The sequence below is a fragment of the Mus caroli genome, chromosome 17 (assembly GCF_900094665.2).
Source record: "Mus caroli chromosome 17, CAROLI_EIJ_v1.1, whole genome shotgun sequence".
Taxonomy (NCBI): domain Eukaryota; kingdom Metazoa; phylum Chordata; class Mammalia; order Rodentia; family Muridae; genus Mus; species Mus caroli.
This window is the reverse complement of record NC_034586.1, coordinates 34461280-34469628: the sequence shown is the minus strand read 5'-3', so window position 1 is coordinate 34469628 and position 8349 is coordinate 34461280.

Here is an 8349-nt window from a genome sequence, read left to right as displayed (position 1 = left end):
CAAGTGATAGAAGAGAAAATGTCAGGTGCAGAAGATACCATAGAAAACATTGACACAACAGTCAAAGAAAATGCAAAATGCAAAACGATCCTAACACAAAACATCCAAGAAATCCAGGACACAAAGAGAAGACCAAACCTAAGGATAATTGGTATAGACAAGAAGGAAGATTTCCAACTTAAAGGGCGAGTAAATATCTTCAACAAATTATAGAAGAAAAATTCCCTAACCTAAAGAAAGAGATGCCCATGATCATACAAGAAGCCTATAGAACTACAGATACTTTGGCCCAGAAAAGAAATTCCTCCTGTCACATAATATTCAAAACACCTAATGCATAAAAGAAAGAAAGAATATTAAAAGCAGTAAGGGAAAAGATCAAATAACATATAAAAGCAGATCTATCAGAATTACATGTGACTTCTCCCCAGAGACTATGAAAGACAGAGGACCCAGGGCAGATGCCATACAGACCCTAAGAGAACACAAATGCCTGCCCAGACCAGCAAAACTCTCAATTAGTATAGATGAAGAAACTAAGGTATTCCATGACAAAACCAAATTTATACAATATCTTTCCACAAATCCAGAACTCCAAAGGATAATAAAGGGAAAACTTCAAAACAATGAACGAAGCTAAATTCTAGAAAAAGCAAGAAAACAAACCTAAAGAAGATAGTCACATGAACAGAATTCTAACTCTAGCAACAAAAATAACAGGAAGCAACAACGACCTTTCCGTAATATCTCTTAGTATCAATGGTCCCAATTCCCCAATAAAAAGACATAAACTAACAGACTGGTTACATAAAGAAGACCCAACATTTTGCTGTGTATAGGAAACCCACCTCAGGGACAAAGACAGATACTGCCTTAGAGTAAAAGGCTAGAAAACAATTTTCCAAGCAAATGGTCCCAAGAAACAAGCTAGAGTAGTCATTCTAATAACTCAGAAAATCGACTTTCATCTTAAAGTTCTCAAAAAAGATAAGGAGAGACAATTCTTACTCATCAAAGGTAAAATTTACCAAGATGATCTTTCAATTTTGAGTATCTATGCTCCAAATGCAAGGGCATCTACATTCATACAATAAACTTTACTAAAGTTCAAAGGACACATTGCACCACACAGAGTAATAGTGGGAGATTTCAACACCATACTCTCATCAATGGACAGATCCTGAAAACAGAACCTAAACAGAGACACAGTAAAACTAACAGAAGTTATGAAACAAATGGATTTAACAGATTTCTATAAAAAAATTTTATCCTAAAACCAAAGGATATACCTTCTTCTCAGAACCTCATGGTACCTTCTCCAAAATTGACCACATAATAGGTCACAAAACAGGACTCAACAGATACAAAAATATTGAAATAATCCCATGCATCCTATCAGATCACCACAGACTAAGGCTGATTTGCAACAACAACATAAATAATAGAAAGCACATTTACATATGGAAGATGAACCACACTCTACTCAAGGATAACTTGGTCAAGGAAGAAATAAAGAAAGAAATTAAAGACTTTTTAATATTTAATGAAAATGAACCACTCACTGATAAGTGGATATTAGACCATATGCTCAGAATCCTTTTTAGAAGGGGGGGTCAAAATACCCATGGAAGGAGTTACAGGGATAAAGTTTGGAGCAGAGACTGAAGGAATGACCATCCAGAGACTGCCCCACTTGGGGATCCATCCCATAAACAACCACCAAACCCAGACACTAGGCATATGCCAACAAGAACCTGCTGACAGAAGCATGATATAGCTTTCTCCTGTGAGGTTCTGCCAGTGCCTGGCAAATACAGAAGTGGATGCTATCAGTCATCCATTTGATGGAGCACAAGGTCCCCAATGAACAACTAGAGAAAGTACCCAGGGAACTGAAGAGGTCTGAAGCCCCATAAGAGGACCATCAATATGAACTAACCAGTACCCCCAGAGCTCCTTGGAACTATACCACCAATCAAAGAAAACACAGGGTGGAACTTATATGGCTTTAGTTATATATGTAGCAGAGGATGACCTAGTCAGTCATCAATGGGAGGAGAGGGCCTTGGTCCTGTGAAGGTTCTATGCCCCAGTATAGGTGAATGCCAGGACCAGAAATGGGACTGGGTAGGTTGGGGAGCTGGGCAAGGGAGGAGGGGATAGGGGATCTTTGGAGGGGAAACTAGGGAAGGGGATAACCTTTGACATGTAAATAAACAAAATATCTAATATAAAGTTAAAAGAAATGGCCAAAGAGGTCTTTTACTCTTCTTGAGCCAGAGAGAAAGAAAAAGGGTTATATAAGAGAAAGTCATGCATACACACATACAAACACTCAGCCAGACCTGGCCATTGGTTTAATCAATTTCACAAGTATACATGTATACTTATGCACTACATGTATATTATATATGTATGTACATACATAAAGCTGTACATACATATGTATAAATATATACATTTTGTGGATGTAACAGAGCCTCACTGCCACACTTTTACTTTTTTCTCTCAGCCTTTTTATAGCTTCTTAGACAAAAAGTTCTTTATAACATTACCTCACAGATAAAATTACAGAAAAAGCCATTACAGAAGAATGTCTATAGTAATCTCAAAGCAGTGTTTCATTCCATAAGCTCATTATAAGTTCAAAGCAACTGTTTCCCATAACCTTGCTCTATTATAGTGCACACCTGTGGCCTAACCCTTGGACCTGACCTAGAATGAATGATTTTCCTTGATCACAAATCTGTCCCAAGCCTATTTTTCCTCTTAATGCAATTTATGAAAGCTTATTGTATTCCTTATTATACATCCTTTATTTACTATTGTATGGGGAGGGGGCACATTCCATTCTTGATTTTAACTTTATTACATCATTCTGGAAAAACAACTAAAACCATTTCCTTAAACTTTCTTCCTAAAATTATTTGAGTCAAATCAGGAATTCTATAAAGTCATTAATACTTCTAAACAGCATTAATTCATGAGAGCTTATCCTCATCTTGACCTGCAGGAGATTTCCCAATAGGTTGGGCTGATGCCCAGGAATCATTAGGCTATGGGACAGTGGCAGGAAAGGCAGTCACAGTAAGTAGCAATTCTGGGATGAAGTCTCTGGGGTCCATGGGTCTCAGAGCCCACTTATCACAGCTGTGGAAACTGGTAGACCATCTCCAGAACATTCATTTGCTTGCTATAACCATTCCTACATGGCTTGTGCCAGTTACTATTGCTATACTGAAGCTCTCTTATTTCATGTATTCCCATTTGGGATTGTAAAAAAACATATAATAGCTCACACATTTTCAGACAAATTGAAACATTCTTTCCTGATGTCTTTCTGTTTCAAAGTATCATATCTTACATTAAGATCATTGTTTCGTTCTAAAATGATTTCCATCAAGAGTATGAGATATAGACTTAGTAGTATGATGTGAAGAAATTCTTTCCCACCCTTTATGTGTTAAACATCATTCTTCAATATGTGTTTTATACCTTTGTCAAAATTATATGACCCTAACTTTGTGAGTATATTTCTGTGTCCTCAAATCTATGTCAGTGTTCTAATCTGTTTTTGGTAGTGCTATGCTATGTCTGTAATGATGTTTCTGAAATATAACTTGAGATCAAGGGTAGTTATTTTGGTAGTATATCCATTTTACTACATTAATTCTGCCAACCTATAAAGATTTTCCTACTGTCTCCTTCAGTTTCTTGCATCAGTATTATTAAATTTTTCTTTGTAGAGGTCTTTCCCTTCCTTCATTAGGTTCATTCCTACAAGTTTCAGGTTTTAGAAAACCAGTAAAAAAAAAAAAGAGAGACATTTTTCATGATTTATTTGTCAGCAAGTTCATTATTGATATATTGAAAACAATTTTTGTATGTTGATTTTCATGTTGGTACCTTGCCTAATGCCTTAATGAGTGGTCTGGCAAAGTGAATAGGGACTTCCAGCATAGAGTCATGTTATCTACAAATTAGGATAATTTGACTTCTTTTGCTATTTGTGTCTCCTTTTTTTTCTCTTGTTGCTATAGCAATAATCCCAGGTTTTATGTTAAATAAGTGGGTGGGAGCACCTTCATCTTGATCTTGATTTTGGAAATAACACTTTTTCCCACATTTAGTATAATGATGTCTGTGGCCTTCATTATAGCTTACTTTTGTAAAAGCAAGAGGGGAAACAGGAAGTTATGTTTCCTCTGAAGACTTAACAGGTTGGATCAGAAAGGGCTTTGGGGAGATTACTCCCACTTTCCTGCCAGGGTGTATTGCCTGATGCAGGTGAAAGATTATTACTAGGTTGAATTCCTTCAGCAATGCTACAACTTCATAGGACAACTTCTACCTTCCCTCATGAACTGCCCACTCTCCACTCCCACACACACTAACAGAAAAATGCCATTAAGAATATGGGCATTGGAAAATACCTAGCAGTGGTGAGTGTCTACTAAATATTTTCTAGGACTGTGAGAGAACAGAAAACAATATAACTATAGTAATCTCTCCTGTTTCACAAGGCAGAGGCACTGAACTTACCTGTCTGATGCTGCCACTGTCACTCTTCAAATATAGCTAATAATTCTTTTTTCCATATGGATGCATCCTTAGCTTCTCTTGCAGCACTGCCTCCCTGTACTCGTGACATGTGTCTGTGGATTTGTGTCTAAGTTAGTGGACACAATGCTTCTTGGAGACTGTTCACTTGCTTATTGACTGGAGAGGGGAGCCATTTATAATTTCAAAAAAAAAAAAAAAAAAAACATGGGCTCCTGCTCTTGATGGCCAAGAGGATTGACTGTATAATCTCTGAAGACAATTCCCACCAAACTAGCTGTGTATTTGCTAGGAGGTGGAGAGAGTTCCTTGCCTTTGTCTATTTGCTGCCCATATCTTAAACCACATTTTTTCAGAGACCCAGATATTGTTCCTGTGGCATTTAGAGACACTTTCCCATTCTCTTTGATCTAAAGCCCTTCCAAGGTGTGCCCTTCCCCTCCTCTGCTGCTTTTGCCTAGGTCCTGTTGTCAGGGTATATTGCTCTCTTTTACAAATCTAAGGATCTGTGTGCATGGATTTCATGTCCTCTCTGTCTGCTTTTCACTGCCTCGCTCACATGCATTTTACACATAATTCATGCACATTTTCCCTTCTCTTTCAGACTCTAGGTGTCTGTGAGCCACTATCTTTCCTGCAGTGATGTAGAGTTTCTTGGCTTCACTCAGTCAGGACAAAAGTTGCTCTTTTCCTGGTAACCCAGAGTCTCCTACCCTAGGCTAGGTCACCTTGATTCTAGAACTTTTCAAGCAGTTTATTATCCCAGATGCTTGAGTACAGTTGCTATGTAGGTCTGCACACATCCCCACCCTATTTCCCTATCTAGTCCCAAAATGATCACAATACCACCAAATCCAAAGGGGGAAAAAAAGTAAATGTACTACTTTTCCTACTCTTCCTCCTCAGAGCCCCCAAAATTATATGTGACCCATCACCCCAGACCTGAAGGTGATGTCTCACTGAGGTGCTGGGCCCTGGGCTTCTACCCTTCTGACATCATCATGATCTGGCAAAGAGATGGGGAGGACCAGACCCAGGACATGGATGTTATTGAGACCAAACCTGCTGGGGACGGAATCTTCCAGAAGTGGGTAGCTGTGGTGGTGCCTTCTGGGAAGGAACAGAATTACACATGCCATGTGGCTCATGAGGGACTGCCTGAGCTCCTCACCCTGAGATGGAGTAAGTAGGATGTAGGCACATAGTCTGTGGTTAGAGAAGGCAAAAGCCTTTATGGAGACCCTGAGCAGGGTCAAGGTTGAGATCTGGGGTCAGGGTCCTACAATTTTACATTTCTTTCCAGGTAGATCTCCTCAGTCTTACATTTTCATCATAGTAGTTGCTGTTGGCCTGGTTCTCCTGGGAGCTTCAGTGGCTACTCTTGTCATGTGGAAGAAGAGCTCAGGTGGGGAAAGGGGCAGCCTCTGAGTTTTTTTCCAACTGAGAGACTCTAAGCCCCAAATAAGTTTTCTCTGCCTCCTTGTTGGGAAGGAGTGTGGCCCATTATTCCCAAAGACACAATTCTGAATGTCATAACTGAAACATTTTAATCTCAAATGATCAAAATCCCCAAAATACATTTTAAAAAGAAATACAAAAAAAGGGGAAAAAAAGTATCCAAACCATAAGATAGATTTAAAGGGATATTTATACACACACACAAGAAAAGGAAAAAGAAAAAGAAGAAAAAGGAAAAGAAGAAAAAGAAAAAGAAAAAGAAAAAGAAAAAGAAAAAGAAAAAGAAAAAGAAAAAGAAAAAGAAGAAGGAAGGAAGGAAGGAAGGAAGGAAGGAAGGAAGGAAGGAAGGAAGGAAGGAAGGAAGGGAAATCACGATAGAAGAGGGGTCTCTGTATGAACTCAGATACACTAACAAAAGACACTGATATAGCATTGTAAGGAGGAAACCATATTCACAAAGACCTAGATGGGGAAACAAAATGTGTAAATGTATATCCCTATGGTTGTCAGTTATGTGCAGGGAGCATCATACCGGCAGTTGTCTGAAATACTAGGACAGACAATATAAGTCTTCTGGGAATATTAATAAAATTCCATAGTAGAGTGCTACCAATACCCAGTCATCAAAAGACCCAAGATCTTGATAAATTTTATCTACACACATGGAAACACACCAAAAGGACATCTCCAGTAGTTAAGAACATTTTAGTCTTTCATACTGTGCCATGCTCACAAAGTCCACACTGTAACGCATCTTCACTAACTCAATTTTGCCAAATATGTAAACTGAGTTAGAACCCTCAGAAAAACTTTTACACAATTAGAGCCTCCATTGTTAGAAATGATGTAAGAATGAAATAAATCATACTTTTTATATGATGCTGAAGATTGTTTTGTTTATCCTTGCTTTCTTTTTATTAATTTATTTATTCACTTTATATGCCAATCGAACACCCCTAGTTTCTCTTCTCTCCCAGTCCAACCCTTGCAAATCTCTCCCCCATAACTCCCTCTCCTTCTTCTCAGAGAAAGGGAAACTCTCTTTGGGAACCCCACCCTGAGACATCCAGTCACCATAGGACTAAATGCACCCTCTCCCAGTAGGCCCAACCAGACATTCCAATTAGAGGAAGGGGATCCATGGCAGGTAACAGAATAAGAGACAGTTAAAACTAAAACAACTAAACTTTATGTGAGAGAGGAGTATTGCAGGATTAGATTAGAATTCACTGATTTGTGAATTCAGTCCATAGAGCTGGTGGGATTTAGTGATTGTCTGTTATACTTTGAAGGATTACATAATTATTGGTGGGAGTCCATGTAAGAAAGCTGTGAAGAATGGATGGGCCAGACAGAATGCAGAATATTCTTTCTACAAAGTGGTTATTTAAAATAATTGCATAAACTATAATTAATGAATATAATTCAAAGCAAGGGCATGAAGAATATGCCCAGGCATGTGTACGTTATCTTTGTGGGAAAGTCAAAGGCCTAGGAGGAATATTCTTGGCTTTTTTCACATGGTCAAAGCTAATAAAACATAACACTAGGTGTACTCCCTCATTGTACTTGTGTTTGCTTAGGCTAATGGTAAACACCACATCATGTTGTGCTTGCTTTAAAAATAAAAACAACAAAGGGGATGAACTTAACTGAAATGCCCAACACTGAGGAGACAGAACCTTAAGAAATCACCTTCAATAAATAGACAAGGCCCCCAGAGAACAGATGGGGCCAACCACCTACCTTCAAAAGTTTTGACCCAGAATTGTTCACATCTAAAAGAAATACAGGGACAAAAATGGAGCACAGACCAAAGGAAAGGCCATCTAGTGACCACCTCAATATAGGGTCCATCCCATGGGCAGACACAAAACCCTGAAACTATTACTGATGCCATGCTGTACTTGCAAACAGGAGCTTTGCATGGCTGTTTTCTGAGAGGCTCTACCAGCAGCTGACTTAGATGAAGATACTCACAGCCAATCATTGGACTGTGGACAGGGACCCCTATGGAAGAGTCAGGGGAAGGTTTATAGGCTCTGAAGGGGATTGATTGCAGCCCCATAGGAAAAACAACTGTATCAACTAATCAAGACCCTAGGAAGCTCCCAAAGACTAAACCATCACCAAAATGCATGCATGGGCTGATTCATGGATCCCAGAACATAAATAGTAGAGGACTGCCTTGTCTGGTCTCAGTGAGAGAGGATGCACCTAATCCTTTTTTTAAATATATTTAATTAGGTATTTTCCTCATTTACATTTCCAATGCTATCCCAAAAGTCCCCCGTACCCTCCCCGCCCCCACTTCCCTACCCACCCAATCCC